Genomic DNA, 18,055 nt, shown 5'->3' with positions numbered 1-18,055 from the left:
GGAAACAAATCCAACTTGGAACCATGAGGTCGCAGGTTCAATCCCTGGCCTCACTCAGTGGGTTAAGGATTCAGTGTTGCTGTGAGCTGTAGGTCACAGATGTGGCTCGGATCTAATGTTGCTGTGGCTGTGGCATAGGCCAGCAGCTGTAGCTCTGATTCGACCCCTAGCCTGGGAGCTTCCATATGCTGCGGGTGCAACCCTAAAAAAAAAGTTAAACTATAGTAACTTACAATTCAATAAATTACATTAAAGACAAAGTCACTGCAACTGTACATTCACATTTAAAGAATGAGGTTGAATCCCTACCTCACAACCACAGAAATTGACTCAAAATTGATCAAAAACCTAAATATAAGAGCTAAAGCTACAAAACTCTCAGAAAAAACAACCCCCCCCCAAAAAAAAAATAGGAGTGAATTTTCATGACCTTAGATTTGACAATGAACTCCTAGATAGGACACCAAAAGCACAAGCGATTAAAAGAAAAAGATAAATTTTTTTCTTCAAAATTAAAAACTTTTGTGCATCAAAGGACACCATTAATAAAGTGAAAAAAGCTCAGTGGGTTAAGGACCTGACATTGTCTCTAAGAGTATGCAGGTTTGATCCCTGGCCTCACTCAGTGGGTTAAGGACCTGGCATTGCCACAAGCTATGACGTAGGTCGAAGATGTGGCTCGGATCCTGTGTTGCCGTGGCTGTGGTGTAGGCCAGCAGTTTCAGATCCAAGTCAACCCCTAGCCTGGGAACTCCCACATGCCACAGGTGCAGCCCTGAAAAAAAAGAAAGCAAGCAAGCAAAAAGAAAAAGAAAAGAAGTAGTCAAATAAAGACTTGTACATGAATGTTGATAAAAGCACAACTTGAAAGCACCAAAAGACGGAAACAACCAAATGTCCATCAGCTGACGAATGGATAAACAAAATGCAGGCCACGGACGTTATTCAGCCATAGAAGGAATGAAGTACTGAGAGAGGCCACAATGCAGATGAACCCTGAAAACAGGATGCTAAGTGAAAGAAGTCTGTCTCAAAAGGCCACGCCGTATGATTCTTTCTACATGAAAAATCCAGAAGAGGCAACTTCATAGACACAGAAAACAGAGTATAGTGGTTGCCAGGGGTGGAGAAGGAGAAGGAGGCGTTACTGCCTAACTGGGTACAGGGCTTCCCTTTGGCTGATGAAAACGTTCTGGAACCAGATGGAGTTGGTAATTGCATGGCATCGTGAATGTGCTAAATGCCACCAAACTGTATACTTTAAATTTCACGTTATGTGGATTTTACCTCAGTGGTGAAAAAGAAACGAAATACTCAGAGCTCATCTCTTACTACTTGTTTTACTACGTCTCACCATCATCAGTGCTCTGGAGGCCGTTCAGTGGGTCACGCCAGGTTGGTGGAGATTTCATACGATGGGCTGATGCGCCCTGGCTCCATGTCTTCTCAACTGCAGGTTCACTCATGCACTGGGGTTGGCCACGCTGGGAGTATTTACACCACAGAAGTTGGCACATGCTACACTTCATCCTTTTTCCTTTTTTATCCCAAGACGACCTCTCCCTTTCCGTTCCTCCTAAATCTGTCTAACATTATAGGTCTCATGGCACCATGCTACCTGCCTCCAAAAGTTATAATTTTTTAAGGAAAGATTTAAAGACAGAAATCCTTTGAGATGGGGCATTGCTACTAGGATTCCTAAGCCACTATGGAAATGGAAGACAAGTCTCCCCTCAAGGTCTACCTGTGTTCCTTTTTTTTCTTTTCTTCTTTTTTGGAGGTTTGTATGTGTGGCAAACAGAAGTTCCCAGGCTAGGGGTGGAATTGGAGCTGTAGCTGCCGACCTACACCACAGCCACAGCAATTTGGGGTCTGAGCCGTGTCTTCGATCTACACCGCAGCTCACGGCAACAGTGGATCCTTAACCCACTGATGGAAGCCAGGGATTGAACCCGCAGCCTCAAGGGTATTAGTTGGTTTTGTTTCTGCTGCATCACAACATGATCTCCTGCATCCTTTCTACTAGCTGAGGAGTGTTGAGATGCTTCCCAGGGGAACATCAGACCCGGCTCCCAGGCCACTCGGCAGCCCTACCGGGAGGATCACGTGAAGTAATGTGTATGCAAATGCAGAAGGTGATGCCTGGGCTCGTTTGCGCTTCCAGTGACGCGCCATAGCATGTTGAACTGCTAGCTGGTGGATCCTGCCCCTCCTCGCTCCTGCCCCTCGTCTCTTCCCATCAGTCAGTGCAGCAAGCTGGGAAAGGATGCCTCTGGGAAGGGATGCTGTTTCAGGTGCAGTTCCCAAAGAAAGCAGGTCATTACAGGGATTATAATAGGGAGGTGATTCCAGACAACGCTCACTGAGAGTGGGAAAGCCAGGGTGAAGGAAGCTATAAAGACTGTCTCACCAAGCAAGTCCTCCTCCAGGGCAGCCTAACCTGGCTGGGGAACAGTGAGAGACCACAACGAACAGTTACCCAGCCCTGTGGGCTCAGGGGGCAGGACTGTGCTTGCGAATTCCAGAAGCCTACATCCTAAAAGGCATCTGATGGGGACGAGGTGGTGTGTTCCCCATCCTGGGGTTGGGGGGAGGTGGGAGTGGAGAGAGTCAGAGGGGAGGCAGTGAGACCCTCCAGCTTTGACTACAGCAGGGACTTGGTGGAGAGGTGACCTGGGACCCCAGTCCCCGGGGCGGTCAGGAGAGGCCCCCGGACAGAGGAGCAACAGCCCAAGGCATGTGTCCAGGTGGGAGGAATGGACGAAGCTCCCAGGGTTCCGGGCCCGGGGCGGTGCAGCCCAGGATGAATCCCAGAGCATCAGGGAGGGAGCCGGGAGTGACCGGTAAAATGGGTCAGCCCAAGGGTGATGCCGCTGGAGAAGTGACTCAGCAGGGAGAGGGGTGCTTGGGGAGCTGGGGGCTGAGCATCACCTGTCCCCTAAACAAGCCCCTCCTCAGGGGAAAGAGAGAAGCAGCCCAGAACTGACTGCCGCGGGGTGGGAGGAGCGGGGCTTCAAAATAGAAATTCCAGAAAAAGAGTGCTACATTTCTGACACACCTGCCACGATCATTATTTTGCTCTCTCTGCAGCCTGTTCCGTGATCACAGCAAAAGCGACGCCTTTTAGTAGCAGCCCATTGCTGCCGGGGAGGTAACAAAACCACCAGCATCTTCCTGGGGGAGATGGCACTTTTCCCAGGAAAACCTGCAAGGGCTGCAAGGGTGATTCTCACTCTGAACCGAGGAGGTGCTTGGCTCTGCGTCCTCACTGGGCCGACGGGGAACGCGAGGGCAGGTGTGTCAGGGAAGGTCCTGGGAGGACCGCCCGTCCAGCTAGACCCATTGCCAAGTGCTCCTCCCACCCTGAGGGCCCACCCCTCGGAGAGCCTGTCAGACCCCTTGCCTCCTCCATCTGCCATGTGGGCTGCTCCGCACTCCCCAACACCCTGAAACAAGCAATGTTCTTCTGTGCGAGTGTTCGGCCCCGCGGGGAGGTGAAAAGAGAGGTGGGAGGAAGGAAAGAAGTGACTATTTCCAAAGCCCCCTTTCTTCAAAGCAACCCACAGGGGGCCTGGGCAAAGAGTATGTGGGACTGCCACAAATAGGTTTGAAAAATTCATGTTTTTAATGAAACGTGAGAGAGAAGGCTATGGAGAAATGGATTAGACATATTTAGCAGATGGAGCTTTCCAGAAAGGACATGGGTGCCAAGACTATTGTTTTAGCTGCAAGTTTCCCAAAGTTCAGTTCATCCTGCATGCCTGTCACCTGCTGTATGTGTGTGGGGACTGCTTATTTCCTCCCCATCGTTGGGTCCCTGGGATTCATTTCTTTAAAAAGGAACTGTGTGCATAAGAATGCAAATGTACTTAGCACCGCTGAACTGCACTTGAAAATGGCTGAAATGACCAATTTTATGTTATGCATGTCTTACAACTTTGAAAAAGTAAAAAAAGAGGAGAGGCAGGAACTGTATCATTACCCAATAAGCCAAAAACTTGCTTTCATATAAAACCCTGCAAACATGTTTACAGCAGCTTTATTCATAATTGCTAAAGCTTAGAAGCTACCAAGATGTCCTTCAGTAGGTGGGTGAATAAATAAACTGTGGTACATCCAGACAGTGGAATGTTATTCAGCATTAAACAGAAATGAGTTTAATTAAAATTTAATTTTAATGACTTAAAAGACTTGAGCTATCAAGTCATGAAAAGACATGGAGGAAACTTAAATGCCTACTAAAGCGAAGAAGCTAACCTGAAAAAGCGACATATCATATGATTCCAACTATGTAACATTCTGGAAAAGGCAAAGCTATGGAAACATAAGAAAACCAGTGGTTTCCAGAAGTCTAAGAGAAGGGGAGGGTTGAAAAGATAGAGGATTTTTAGGGCAGTGAAACTATCCAGCATAATACTGTAATGTTGGCTACATGTCATTATGTGTTTGCCCAAACCCATAGAACATACAACACTAAGAGTGACTCTATGGACTTCAGTTAATAATAATGTATTAACATTGGCTCACTAGTTGCAATAAAAGTACCACACTAAGAGAAGGGAACCCTCCTATACCCTGTTGGTGGGAAGGTAAATGGGTGCAACTCCTATGGAAAACACTATGGAGGTTCCTTTAAAGACTAAAAATAGAGCTACCATATGATCCACCAATCCCACTCCTGGGCATATATCCAGAAAATACAAAAACTCTAATTTGAAAAGATACATGCACCCCAATATTCATAGAAGCACTATTTACAATAACCAAGACATAGAAACAACCTAAATGCCCCTCAAAAGATGAATGGATAAAGAAGATGTGGTACATATATACAATGGAATACTACCCAGCCATAAAAAAAAAGAAATAATGCCAGTTGCAGCAATATATGAATGAACCTAGAGATTCTCATACTAAGTGAAGTAAGTCAGGAGAAAGACAAATATCTTATGATATCACTTACATGTGGGATCTAAAAGATGACACGAATGAACTTATCTACAAAAAAAGAAACAGACTCATAAAGAACAGACTTGTGGTTGCCAAGGGGGAAAGCGATGTGGGGGAGGCATGGACTGGGGGATTGGGATGAGCAGATGCAAACTATTATATATAGAATGGATCAACAAGTCCTCCTGTATCGCCAGGGAACTCTATTCAATATCCTGTAAGAAACCACCAGGGAAATGAAAATGAAAAAGAATATATACGTGTACCACTGAACCGCTTTGCTATACAGCAGAAATTAACACAAAACTGTGAATCAGCTCTACTTCCGTGCAATTGAGAAGCACACATAGCGCGATTATCCTCCACTGTTCCTCAGCGCCATCCAGCTCAAGCACTTGTCTCCCTTTGGACGACCACTTGAGGTCAAAGCTCTTTGTTGGGTGCTAACTAAACAGCCGGGAGAAAGAACACAGGACACACAGAAGATCTCTCATTGGCCAAGAGAGTCGGCAGCATGAAGCTCCAACCCCCCTTGGTGTAGAGAATACCGGGTAGTCGGCCATGCAGGGTCTCAGCAGTTAGGGTCCTGCAAGAGTGACCAGGACACCCATGAACAAAGCACTAGGCATACTCAGTAAAATGTTTCAAATGATTCGTGGTAGAATGAACTCGCACTCTTCGGGATGGTGTAAAATGAGTCAGTGACTAGTCCAGTTTGGTCTCCACCTGTTGAAAAGTCATCTTTTCATCGATTCAAAGGTTAGTGGGGCACCCACTCTGTGCCTGGTGCCCTTATTCGCTGTCCTCCCTCAGGGTAGACCAGCAAACAAAAGAGCTTATCTTATGGAACCTACATTCTAAGTAGGGATACAGACAAGAAATGGATTTTTTTTTTTTTTGAGTTCTAGTTAATTTCCTATGTTGTGTTAGTTTCAAGCGTGTCCAGCAAAGTGATTCATTGCACATATATTCATCACCACCCATCAGCAATGAGACCACCCTTGTCCCTGGTGTCCATGGAAGCCACGTGGGGAGCAATAACAAGGATTCCTATTTCCCACAGAGATACCAGGGATGGCCTTTGAGGAAGAACCTACCACACGGACCAAGCAGTGGCAAGGCGCTCCCCCTCGAGTCAATAGAGACTGAGTGGGCTACCTGGACTTCTAGCCACCCTCTTCCCCTGCCGAGCAGCAGCAAAGGAAGCCAGCTAAAACAGAAATTTTGATCAATCCACACTCCCATAACATTGTACCCAAAGTGTCCAAGTTTCAACCCAAACTCACTTGTCATACCAAGAACCAGGAAAACGTCAAACTGAAGAAGATAATTCATTGATGCCAACACCAAGACGCAAGAGGCATTGGGATCACCTGACAAAGAGTTTAGGGAAGCCATTGTAGAACTGTCTCCATGAACACTTACAAATATGCTTGAAATAAATAAAAAATAATCTCAGCAAAGTAACAGAAAGTAAAAAAACCACCAAATGGAAACTTTAGAACTGAAAAAATACTATAACCAAAAAGTTTAAAACTCAGTATATGCACTCAACAGTAGAATAGAAGGGCCAAAAAAAAAAAAAAAGAAGAAGAAAGAAGCAGCTGTGAATTTGCAATTAGGACAATAGAAATTCCCCAGTCTGTACTATCAAAATTAAAAATGCATAAGCCCTTTGAACAAGTAGGTCCACTTCTAAGACTATTCTATATCCTCATGTGTATGTAAAAAAAATTATTTTCGCTGCAGTTTTAAATTTTTTTAAGGAATCAGAACATGAAAAACAAACAAACAAACAAAAAAAACCACAAAACCCCAATACATCTATCTTGGAGGACTGGTTAAAAAAAAATTATGTTCACCAATAGAACAGAATACTAGAAGCCATGAGAAAGAATTAGTTATATTTACATTTTAAGACACATGAAATATCAAGCCAAGATGCAGAATTTGTATTTTAAATATGGGCATATGTCCATATATGTGGTTCTGTGGATTTTTGGGGAAGGGTAAACAAAATGGCAATAAAATTTCTGGGGACAAACACTGGAGGGGGTGGTCAGGAATAAAACATGACATTTTCGTAGAAAAAAATTCTCCTAGTCTGAACAACTGAGAGAAACAGGCTGAAAAAAAATGAGCAGAGACTCAGGAACCTGTGAGGTTAACGAAAGCTGTAACGTTCACATCATGTAGGTCCCTGGGTCCCTGGAAGGAGAGGAGAAAGAGGATGGGGGTAAAATAATACTCAAGGAAATACAGCTGAAACCCTCAATTTGGCAAAAGACATAAATCCATGGAGTCAGGATGCTAGTGAATCCCAAAATGGATGAACCCAAAGAAATCCTCGTCAAAACACAACTTAGTCAAACTTCTGAACTCTTATGACAAAGAAAAAAATTCTTCGAAGCAGCAAAAGAGAAATGATACCTTTGCTACTGGCGGCGGTGGTGGGGGGAACCCTAATGCCGGCATCTTTCCCATCAGACACTTGAGGCCAGAAGGAAGTGGCACATTTTTTTCCAGGGTTTCATGAAAAGAACTGTCAACTCAAAATTCTATATCCAGCAAAAAGATCTTCCTTCAATGAAGGGAAATTCAAGATATTCTCAAATTAAAGAAAACAGAGAATTTGCCACCAGCAGGAATGGCTAAAGGAAGTTCTCTTCACAGAAAGGAAATAATAAAAGAAGGACTCTTGGAAACTCAAGATGGAGAAAGATCAATGGAAAGGGTAAAAATATAGGTAAATGCAGTATTTCCCTTTCTAAAGGATTTTTTTTTTTTTTTTTAATGACCACACTGGGCCAGGGAATGACTCTGAGCCACGTCTGTGGCAACATCAGATCCTTTACCCTCCATGCCAGGGATCAAACCCCTGCCTCTGCAGTGATCCAAGCCCCTGCAGTTCGATACTTAACCCACTGCACCACATGGGAACTCCTCTAAATGATGTTTTTAATGGTTGAAACAAAAAAAAAATAATGTTGTCTAATGCATTTAGAAGGAGGATTTATGACAGTCATAGGTGGGAGAAGGTAAAGGGAGGTAAGGGCTCTACATTCCACTTCTGCTGGTAAAGCGGTGCCGCTGATAGACTGTGATGAGTCATTAGCCTATAATATCACACCAAGCACAACCACATAATCAACACGAGGACATCCAGCGCAGCCTGCCTGGACCACGGGCCCCAGATGTGACCTCCCTGCAACCATAGAATTGTGGGTTGGAGAGGACGTGGCTGCAAACCTTCTTGACAGTGAAACTAGGGCTATCTGTGACTGGGCGTCCACCCAGACCGGCCACTCCCTCTACAAGCCCTGCTTCTGTCCATGAAGCCATGACTTCACGGAAGGAATTATTTACATGTACAAATCTTTCTCTACTTTTTTCTCCTTCATGGTTTTAAACGTCCACATGAGCTACCGGAGTTAACTTTACAACTCCCGTCTTTAAGGAACAGAATATTCAGGGAGTCCTGGAGTCCACTTGAGGAGTCATCAGTGGAGCCCCGGCGGATGCAATGACTTGGGCTTCTCTTTGTGAGGAAGGGTAAGAACATCCTCGTTTGTAAGGGGGGAGATGTATCTGCTTGGGCAGAAACACGGAGTTGTTCTGTTGTTTTAAAGAAGTTCCAATGTGTATAAATGGTTTGCTGCAGAAGCTGAGTTGCAAGGGAATAGACTCTGTCGGTTATTAATCTATTCCCTCTTAGCTCCAAAGTGCCTCTCACCCTTCAACAGACGCTGAGTGATGAACGATGTGATTGATTCCTTTAAGCTTCTCTCCTTCAGAGTGGGCACGGGCTCGGTTTTCCCAGTAGAGGATGCAGAGGGCTACTTCAGGAAGGAGAGGCTTCCTGCGATTTCCAGCAAAAGCCTGGAGAGGGTCAGCAGGATGAGTGTGAAGACATGTCCTGGAGCCCACCCCTGCCAGCGGCCCTGACACACGCTGCGTGCAACCTTGCAGGGCCCTCTTCACGGAAGCTGTTTAGCCTTCATGCAGCCTGCCTGCAGCCCCGAGGGTCCACAACCCCATGAAGCCTGAACACAGTCCACCAGGGGCCAGGTAGCCACAGAGAACCACTCCACCCGCCACTCCTGAAGTCCATGAGCTCCAAAGGTCTTTGTCCCCACTAGTGGTCAGAGTCCCACGCGCATGCACATCTGCTGTCAATTACACCCTTCCTGCCTGCACGCCACAGTGTGGCCTATTGTTTGCCCAGCAAGACCAGACAAAGTCCAGTCTAGCTAAACCAGCCAACTCTTCTGCTACCTGGTGGCCAAACCACAAGTGTTCCAATGAGGTCCGAACATCTTCCACGTTTGCCCTTCCTTCAGCCCTAGAGTACCATGGAGAGTTCTTGGGTCTTACGGCTACTCTTTACAGAGAGTTCATAGTGCTTATTTTCAGCTTCTTTTGGTGAACCCACCACGTAGCTTCCACTCTCTGATTGGACCCAGACTGCTACCAAGACAGCTCATATCTCGGGCCATAAAACCAACCTCAGCAAATTTAAAGACATCATAGAGAGTGTATTCTCGGACCGAGATAGAACCCAACTGGAAATCAATCACAGACAACGGGAAAAGCCCCAAACACTTGGAAATCAAAGAGCAAACTACTAAATAACCCATGGGTCAAAGAGGAAGTTCCAAGGTAACCAAAAAACATCTAATGAATGAAAATGGAAACATAATATCTCAGAATGTGTGGGACAATAGCTAACGCTGTGCTAAGACGGAATCGGAAGCATTAAGTGCTAATTCTAGAAAAGACAGAGGGTCTCAAATCAATAACCCAAACTCCTACCTTGATAATCTAGCAAAAGAAAAGCGTAGCAAACCCAAAGGAAGCAGACGGAAGGAGATCAGAAAGAAAGGGGGACGAAATCCTTTAAGTTGGAACAGAAAAATAATAAAGTCAATGAAAGAAACAATTATTTATTGTTCTTTAATAATAGCAATCAGGTTGATCTTTAGAATCTTGGCAGAGATTTAGCAAGCGGAAAAAAGGAGAGGAAGCCCAAATTACCAACATCAGGAATGAAACAGAGACTGTTACGGCAAACTCTGCAGGTGTCAAAAGGACAGCCCAGGAATAGCACGAATAACCCTGTCCACATGCATTTGATAATTTTTTTAAAACATGAATGAAGCCCCAGATCCTGTTTTTGTTTGTTTGTTTTGGCCACAGTGTACAGCAGCTTGATGTGGGATCTCAGTTCCCACACCAGGGATCGAACCCCGGTCGCAGCAGGGAGTCCTAAGCCCTAGACCACCAGGCAACTCCTGAGAGCTAATAACTTAAATGAAATGCACCAATTCCTCAAAAAGGATGCATTATCACAATTCACCAAGTTTGAATAGCACTACAACTATTAAGCAAACCGAATCCATAATTTAAAAACACTCCAAAAAGCAGTCTCCAGGTCCTATTTCTAACTGATGAACGCTACCTAATGTTTAAAGAAGAATGAACAATAATTCTACACAACTTCTTCCAGGGAATGGAAGAGGAAGGAGCATTTCCCATTAATTTCATGAGGCCAGCTATTACCCCGACACCAAAACCAGACAAAGACAGTCCAGGGAGGAAAAAAAACAACCCTACAGAGCAATATCCCTTTGTGAATATAGATTCAAAATCCTTCACAAAATACTAGCAAATAGATTCTGCAAACATAGAAAGAATTACACACCATAACCCGGAGCCCCGGGGCTGCGTCAGTGTAATCCATTGTATTTACAGAGCAAAGAAGGAAAAGCACATGGTTATATGTCAATTGCTATAGAAAAAGCTTTTGACAAAAGTCCACACCTATTCACGATGAAATCTCTCAGAAAACAGAAATAGAGGGAAAGCCTCTCGGCTTGATGAAGTGCACCTAAGAAACATCTAGAGCTAACGTTACCCTTAATGGCAGAAACCTGACTACTTCCTCCCAAAAACCAGGCACAAGAGGGAGGTATCACTCATCACTTTTATGTAACATAGTGCTGGAAGTTCTGGCCGGTGCAACAAAGCAAGAAAGACAATAAAAGACATACAGACAGGAGAGCAGGAAATAAAACTGTCTGTATTTGCAGACCACGTAAGAATCTATGTAGAAAATCCCTAGAAATTTAAAAAAAAAAAAAATTTTTTTTTTCTAGGAGTTTCCTGATAGCCTATTGGTTAAAGACTCTGTGTTGTCACTGCTGAGGCTCGGGTTCAATTCTTAGCCTGGGAACTTCTACCTGCTTCTACCCCCAAAAAAACATCTTTTGAGAACTAATAGGTAAGTTCAGCAAAGTCACAGGATACAAGATCAACACAAAAATCAATTCTATTCTATATACTAGCAAGGAACAGTTGGAAACCAAAATTTTAAATGCAATGCCATTTATAATCACTAAAAAAATTGAAATATTTAGGTGTAAAACTAACAAAACACACACAGGACCTATCTGCTGAACACTACCAAACACTGGTGAAAAACTCAAAGAAAATCTAAATAAATAAAAAGACATATCGGAGTTCCCGTCGTGGTGCAGTAATTAACGAATCTGACTAGGAACCATGAGGTTGCGGGTTCAATCCCTGGCCTCGCTCGGTGGGTTAAGAATCCGGCACTGCCATGAGCTATGGTGTAGGTCACAGACATGGCTCAGATCCCGTGTGGCTGTGGCTCTGGCGTGGGCCGGTGGCTACAGCTCTGATTGGACCCCTAGTCTGGGAACCTCCATATGCTGCGGGAGCAGCCCTAGAAAAGGCAAAAAGACACACACACAAAAAAATTTTTTTTAATAAAATAAAAAGACATATGGTGTTCATGGATTGGCAGATTGAACATAATAAAGATGTCAGTTCTTTCTGAATTGATATACAAGCTTAATTCAATTCCTATCAAACTCCCAGTAAGGTTTTTTGTTTGTTTGTTTTCGTGGACATAGACCAGATTATGCTAAATTGTATACAGAAAGGTAAAGAACTAAAATAAAATAACTCAGTTCTGAAAAAGGATAATAAAATGGGAGGAATCAGTCTACCTTATTCGAAAACGCATCACAGAACATCAGTAATCAAGACGGTATCATGCTGGCAGAGGAACAGACCCACAGGTCAACTGAACAGCGTTCTTTAAAAGAAACAGAAATAGACGCCCACAAATAGCCACACCTGGTTCTTAGCAAAAGTTCAAAAGCAATTTGATGGAGGGAGTGTAACCTTTTCAAACATTGTGCTGGAGCAATTGGCACCCATAAACAAAAAAATAACCTCTACCAAACCTCACATCTTACTTATACAAACCTTAACTCAAAATATAAAACAGGCTTAAGTGTAAACTGCAAAACTATGAGGCCCTAGGGGAAAAAAAAAGAAACCTTAGGAGAAAATCTTCAGAATCCAGGGCACAGGATGGAGTCTGGGATCTCAGACTTGATACAAAAAGCATGAGCCATAAGAGGAAAACTTGACAAATTGGACCTCAACAAAGTTAAAAAATATTTGCTCAGTGAGAGCCCCTGCTCTGAAGAGAATGAAAACACCAGCTACAAACCAGAAGAAAATATTTGCAAACCCCCATAGCTGACAAAGGACTCGGATCTAGAATATGAAAATTTAACATTAAAAACAACAACAACAATCCAATCAGAAAATGAGCAAAAGACATGAAGAGACACATCACCAAAGATATACCGATGCAAACAAGCACATGAAAAGAGGTCCAGCACCATTAACCACCGGAGAAATGCAGACTAGAACCACAGCGAGATACCACTGCACATCCATCAGGATGGCAGAGACAAGAAACGGCGACAACGCCAAAGGCAGGTGAAGATGTGGAAATACGAGGTGAGCTGCTGGCGTGGATAGAAAGCGGTCAGCCGTTCTGGAAAAAAGTTTGGCAATTTCTTTTTTTAAAAAAATTAAACATGAAACTACCATTCAACCCAGGAATTACATGCCTGGCCTTTTATTCCAGAAAATGAGAACTTAACACAAGAGCCTGTACACAAATGCCCAGAGCAGCTTTATTTGTAATAGCTGAAAATGGAGATCAGTCGTGATGTCCTCAAACAGATGACTGTTTATACCAACTGGTACATCCACATCGTGGAATATTACTCAGTTGTGAAAAGGAGTGAACTATTAGATGGAACAACTTAGATGAATCTCCAGAGAATTGTGCTGAGTGAAAAAAAATCAGTCCCAAAGGTCACACACACACTTTAATTTCTTTCTTTCTTACTTTTTGGTTTTTTTTTTTGTGTGTGTGCTTTTTACGGCCCCCATCAGCATATGCAAGCTCCCAGGCTAAGGGGTCAGATCAGAGCTACAGCTGCCGGCCTAAGCCACAGCCATAACAACACGGGACCTGAGCCAAGTCTGCAACCTACACCCCAGTTCACGGCAACACCAGATCCTTAACCCACTGAGTGAGGCCAGGGATGGAACCTGCATTCTCATGGATCCTAGTCGTGTTCATTAACCACTGGGCCATGAAGGTAACTCTTATTTTTTCCATTTTTTATTGAAGTGCAGTTGATGTGTAATATTATGTAAACTACAGATTATGCAATACAGTATAATCGAGTGCAATACAGTGATTTACAATTTGTAAAGGGTGTAGTCCATTTGGGTACTATACAATAGTAATTATATTCCCTGCATTGTACAATATATCCCTGTAGCTTATTTTTTTATTTTTTCATGATTTGTATTTTCCATCATGGCTGGTTGGCAGCATCCTGTCACTTTTCTACTGCACAGCAAGGTGACCCAGCCACACACACATGCATACGTTCTTTTTTCTCACATGATCCTGCTCCAGCCTAAGGGACTAGACAGAGTTCCCAGTGCTGTCCAGCAGGACCTGTAGCTTATTTTATAACCGTTTGTTGTACGTTTTAATCCCCTCCCCCTTCCCTTTGCCCCACTGGTAACCACTAGTTTGCTCTCTCTCTGAGTCTGCTTCCTTTTTTGCTATATTCACTAGTTTCTTGTATTTTTTTAGGTTCCACATGAGTGACAGCATGTGCTACGTGTCTTTCTCTGTCTGACAGTTCACGTAGCATAATGCCCTCCATGCCTGCCCATGTGGCTGCAAAGGGCAAAATTTCATTCTTTTTTATGGCTGAGCAGTATTCCATTGTTATATGTACCAGATCTTCTTTATCCATTATCTGTCGATGGACACCTAGGCTGCTTCTGTATCTTCCCTGTTATAAATAATGCTGCTATGGACACGGAGGTGCATACATCTTTTCAGATGAGTGGTTTGGTGTGGTTTGGTTTACCCAGGAGGAGCAGTGCTGGGTCACATGGAGGTTCTGTTTTTTCATTTATTAACACTCTTGAAATGACAGATTGTAGAACCGGAGAGGATCGTTACCAGGGGTTGTTAAGAGGAGGAGAGTGGGACGGAGGTGGGTGTGGCCCCAAGAGATGCCTGTGGCGGTGGAAGGGCCTGCGGCGGAAACGAGGCGTCGGCTGTGATTTGGCAGATGTCGCCGCGGGGTGGGGCCGGGACTGGGTAACAGTACAGAGGGTCTCTGTGGATGAGTTCTCGCAGCTGCATGCGAACCTGCAGTGATCTCCACCCGAAGTGATAAATTGTAAATAACTACGTAAAAAGAGGGAGCACTGAGACAGGAGCAACCTTCGCAGTGTACGAGTCCATGTCATTTAACGCAGCATCTAGACTTTACCTAGACCCACACCCCTGGGTGCGGGTGCCACAAGGCTGCCCTTGGACAAACACGGACTCGGCCAACGCACATCGTCTTCCTTGGCAGAGGATCAACTCCCTTACCTTAGAGACCCTTATATACAAATGGCATTTTCTAGCACTACCGTCCGCGGAGAGGCTTCGCCATGGCACGAGTGCAAAACGGTCACGGTGAAACCAGGACAAGCGCAACGAGGACGCGCACAGACCTCTCACTGGGTTGGAGGCCAGAGCTGGGAAAGGCTGGGGGGCAAGCCCAGGACGGCCCTGCAGAGACTCCTGAATGCCACAGTGGCACTCAGGCTAGTGTGCCCGTCCCGACCACGCCACACCCGGCAGGAGGAACTGGCCCGGGGCCTCAGGCAAGACCTGCCTTTGAACCTTTGCTCTGCTCCCTGCAAACCTCATGACTTTGACTAAGTCACCAGCTGGGTTTCCCTTGTCTAAAAGGGGCTCGGAGTTCCCGCTGCGACAGTGGGATCAGCAGCATCCTGGAGCGCTGGGACGCAGGTTCAGATGGCCTGCCGGGCACAGTGGGTTAAGGATCCAGTGGCGCCTCAGCTGCGGCCTAGGCCGCAACTATGGCTCAGATCCGACCCCTGGCCCGGGAACGCCATATGCCCGGGGCGGCCAAAAAAGAAAATAGACAGACAGATAGATAGATAGTGGGGCTCATGCCCACTCGTTCAAAGCATGGCCACCAGCGGGCATCCCACAGGGTGTCCCCCTTCGTCACACACTGATGCCCCACCTCCCTTCTCCCTTCGGGGCCTCGGCGTGCGTGTCTGTGGCTTCTACTGCGAGAAAGGCCTGGCTGGCACCCGTCTGCCCCCCGCCCCGGGGGCCTCCTTCCCCTCAGCAACGAGACAGTGATGATTCAGGTTGGGGGGGGGCTCCCTCCCCCAACTTCCTGGTCAAAGTAAAACGCAGGAAGCCCATCTTCATCTCCCTGCTTCGCAGAGCCCTCCTGCCGCCCCCGAGCCTTCTCCGCAACCTCGACCGCGCTCTCCTTGCTGTCAGTCTCGTGGGCCCGCTGCTTGCCCTTAGCTGGGGCGATAGAATTAGGGTGAGTACAAGGCACATTATTTTAAACGGGCCCTGACATTTGGTCTGCTTTTCCCAGTCTGCTGATGTTATCGGGCCTCTGACTTGCATCCTGCCCCCTTGCATTCTGGCAGATAACATCTCTGGTTTCAGTCTCACAGAAAGATTTGCCACGGGAACGGGGAAGCATACCACCTCTCAGAACGCGGGCTCCAGGCCTTATCTGACAGACCCTCCAGCTCTCAGCTATTTTGGATACTGGGAACCCAAATATATGATTAAATACATGGTCCAGGGTCCGTGGCCCCTTGTAAATCTCATTGAAAAACGCTACCCTTGGGTGGCGGATCCGTAGAACCGCTATAAACAGGGTCTCTTAGCAAATACTTTGATATTTAGATTACACTATACGTTTTGTTTTTCAAACTCTCAGGCTATCAGGATGGAAGTTTCTAGCCAATTCACACCTCCAGTTTAATTAGGTCTATCATGGAAAGAAGAACTGCTTACAAAGCAACAAATTTCCTCATAGGCTGTTTTCTGTTCCGCAGGACAGGGATGGTGGACTTGGACTCTGACAGTCATTATGAGTTGCTGTAAATATTTTGACAAAATAACAGTCGTGTTCAACACACAAGAGATTACTGAACTGGGTTAGACCCAGTTTTACGTAGCACTTTCTTTTTTTAACTGTGTGCTTGAAGGTAAATATATCATTAAGAGCACAGGGTAAAAAAGAGTTGTTTTTAAAAGAAAACAGAAAAAAAACCTGGCCTCTTCTACACGCTCATCTTGTAGAGTAGGGTACCTACCTTGATGGAGAGTGATGTGTTTGCAGTCAGTGTTGCTCCGATTCAAACACAAATGACCCGGGCCGACACTGAGGAGCCCTCCGGGGCCCCAGAAAAGACACCTGGGCAGGCCACCTGGAGCGGGGGGCCGCCGGCCTGGCCCTCCCTCCACTCTCTCTGCTGAGATGCCTCAGGCCTCCTTCCAGGCCCCGCTCCGCAAAAAGCAGCACCCCAGAGCACAGAGACACCCTCCCCGCGGGGCAGAAAAGCGGGCGGCCTCCCGCGGCGTGGCCTCCGGGTCACCTCGGCGTTTCGCCCAGAAAAGCACCACTGTGAGCACCCTGGAGGAGACGTGAGCAGAGACGAAACTCGGGCCGGCTCAGAAATAGGAAGTCGATTATTTTCTATACATTACTTAATGTCACAGTAGCAACCCTCAGAAAACAGGAAGAGAAAGATGCGGGGGGTGCGGGGGGGGGCGGGGGGGGAAACAGAGCCGCAGCTGAGGCCTTTAGTCACGGTGACGGCGGCGCTCACCACCCGTGCACAGAGCCTGCTGCCTGGAAGTGGGGGCTGTCTATGCGGGCTGGTGAGAATGCCCGCCTGGGCGCTCCTCTTCCTGGATGTGGGGTTGGGGGGCCGTCTGCAGGGCCAGCCCGCGGATGCTGGAGGTCCCCCAGGGCCCAGATGGAGCCTTGCCACGCAAGTGATGATGGCGACAGACCTCCGATGGTGCGCTCAGCATCAAAAGGTTTGCATTAACTTTTGTTTTCAAGACATTGTACAACATCGTCTTGACGACAGCATTGGGGACGCCCCTAGAATCTGCAGCCACAGCGAGCCCTGCGTCTCCCCACCCTGGTTCCCCGCCCTCCTCTCTCTGACTCTGGGAGAAGCCAACACAGGCGGGATGGGGAGGGTGCGTGTGCCATGGACAATACATACAGTCCATGAATGTATAAAACACGACGTATAAAAATTCAATACATATACATGAAAATAGGTATTCTCACTGGTGGAGGCTGAGAAGCAAAATGAGTGTCTAAGCCAGAAGAGGAGACGATTTGGGACACGGGACAGACCAGATACAGACTGGTGGCACATTAACTCGTCAAGACTTTCCCGCTGCTTTGAAATGTGCCTTTTTTCCCCACTGGGGAGAGGGAGGTTTCCCTACCCCACTTTGCCACCAGTAACGTCCAGCTGGTCTAAGCCGCACGTTGAGACAGGTTGCGTTTGGGAAGGAGTTTCATCTGGCTGAGTGAGCTCTCCTTTGGGAGAACAAAATCATACAGATTCTCATGTCTTCCCTCCATAGACTGCCAGCCTCAATGCCTAAGCACCTCTCTGGCTATGTGAGCCACCACCTATGCAAGAGGCCACAGGTAGCGGGCAGGCTAAGAACGGGAAAGAGGGTAGAGCTGCAGATGATGCTTCAACCATGTAGCAGCACCATCCCTCCAGCACCCCTTCCCCTTCCCCGGGACCCTCAGAACCCAGCACTGACACCGGCATCCATTTTCATTCACTGGTACCTGTTTGTTTGGTATGGATT

The 18,055-nt window shown here is 46.2% G+C and overlaps 1 protein-coding gene across 2 annotated transcripts in view; it reads right to left on the bottom strand.

Moving 5' to 3' along the window:
* The window catches only part of ZNF831 (zinc finger protein 831), a 106,285-nt gene that overhangs the window by 73,174 nt on the left and 15,056 nt on the right, over nucleotides 1-18,055 (bottom strand). The window contains exon 1 of one of the 2 annotated variants that reach the window (XM_013985522.3): nucleotides 16,522-16,895. The exons of the other annotated variant lie outside the window; for it this stretch is intronic. The gene's annotated coding sequence lies outside the window, so the exon portion shown is untranslated. Of the gene's footprint in view, nucleotides 1-16,521; nucleotides 16,896-18,055 lie in introns of those variants that run through there. 2 annotated transcript variants of the gene reach the window in all.

The sequence above is a fragment of the Sus scrofa genome, chromosome 17 (assembly GCF_054392235.1).
Source record: "Sus scrofa isolate SSC_HxYL_T2T_F1_AM1 chromosome 17, Sscrofa_HxYL_maternal_Yorkshire_Landrace_v2.0, whole genome shotgun sequence".
Classification (NCBI taxonomy): Eukaryota; Metazoa; Chordata; class Mammalia; order Artiodactyla; family Suidae; genus Sus; species Sus scrofa.
This window is presented reverse-complemented; position numbering and strand designations above follow the sequence as displayed.